This window comes from Parus major, chromosome 8, assembly GCF_001522545.3.
Source record: "Parus major isolate Abel chromosome 8, Parus_major1.1, whole genome shotgun sequence".
NCBI lineage: Eukaryota > Metazoa > Chordata > Aves > Passeriformes > Paridae > Parus > Parus major.
Genome location: NC_031777.1, coordinates 29,925,434 through 29,926,953, shown reverse-complemented (window position 1 = coordinate 29,926,953; position 1,520 = coordinate 29,925,434). Strand labels below are relative to the sequence as shown.

At 58.9% G+C, this 1,520-nt stretch overlaps 1 protein-coding gene across 4 annotated transcripts in view; it reads right to left on the bottom strand.

Moving 5' to 3' along the window:
* Positions 1-1,520, bottom strand: part of PDE4B (phosphodiesterase 4B) — a 165,865-nt gene that overhangs the window by 29,511 nt on the left and 134,834 nt on the right. The gene's annotated exons all lie outside the window — the stretch shown is intronic.

The window sequence follows — 1,520 nt, the reverse complement described above, 5'->3', positions numbered from 1 at the left end:
CCCTGAACTCCAACAGCCCTAAACCCCAACAACCCTGAACTCCAACAGCCCTGAACCCCAACAGCCCTGAACTCCAACAGCCCTAAACCCCAACAGCCCTGAACTCCAACAACCCTGAACTCCAACAGCCCTGAACCCCAACAGCCCTGAACTCCAACAGCCCTGAACCCAAACAGCCCTGAATTCCAACAGCCCTGAACCCAAACATCCCTGCTCCCCATCAGCTCTGTTCCCCAACCCTGCTTGCTTCTGGCCCCCAACAGTTCTGCTCCCCACATCCATCAGCTCTGCTCCCCAACCCTCCAGGCCTGCTCCTTAACCCCACCAACTCCCATTCACCACCAGCTCTGCTCCCCAGCCCTGCCTGGTCCCATTCCCCATCCCTGCATCCCTGCATCCCTGCATCCCTGCATCCCTGCATCCCTGCTCCCCATTCCTGACCCTGCTCCCCATTCCTGATTCTGCTCTCCATCCCTGCTTCCCAACCCTGGCCCTGCTCCCCACTCCTGGCCCCAGTCCCTGTCACTCCTGGCTCCCCAGCTCTGTCCCCATCAGCCCCACACCCCAGTGCTCCCCAGCAGGCCCTGCACCCCAAACCCACCGTCCCTGCTCCCACCTTGCTCAGCCCCTTGACCCTGCCAGCAGGACACCTGAGCAGCTCTGGTGTAAAAGTTAAGGTTTCCACAAGAGGATCCAGTGAATCATAAAATCTCCCCGTGAATGTAAGTGCTCCTCATAATCCCGGTAACACATGCTCGTCCCATAAATCTGTCACAGCTAATGGATTCAGTGTTTCTACGGGCAGGTACCAGTGACAGCACAGGCCAGGATTGCTCAGACACACTCGGGAGCTGAGCTGGAGCTCCAGGTGTGTCCACCTGTCCTCCCCACCTCGTGTCCCTCATGTCCCTCATGGTGTCCCAGTGTCCCCAGGGGAAGGAGCTGCACCCGGTGCTGCTGTCCCTCCTCTTGGTCATTGATGGGAGCTCAACTGGAGCTCCAGGCGTGTCCCCCTGTCCTTCCCACCTCATGTCCTTCATGTCCCTCGTGTCACCTCATGTCCTTGTCCCTTGTGTCCTTCATGTCACTCGTGTCCCTCATGTCCCTCATGGTGTCCCAGTGTCCCCAGGGGAAGGAGCTGCACCCAGTGCTGCTGTCCCTCCTCTCTATCATTGATGGGAGCTCAGCTTGAGCTCCAGGCGTGTCCCCCTGTCCTCCCCACCTCATGTCCTTCATGTCCCTCGTGTCCTTTGTGTCCTTCTTGTCCCTTGTGTCCTTCTTGTCCCTCGTGTCACCTCATGTCCTTGTCCCTTGTGTCCTTCATGTCATTTGTGTCCCTCATGTCCCTCATGTCCCCAGGGGAAGGAGCTGCACCCGGTGCTGCTGTCCCTCCTCTTGGTCACTGATGGGAGCTCAGCTGGAGCTCCAGATGTGTCCCCCTGTCCTCCCCACCTCGTGTCCCTTGTGTCCCCTCGTGTCCTTCTTGTCCTTCTTGTCCCTCGTGTCCCCTCGTGTCCTTC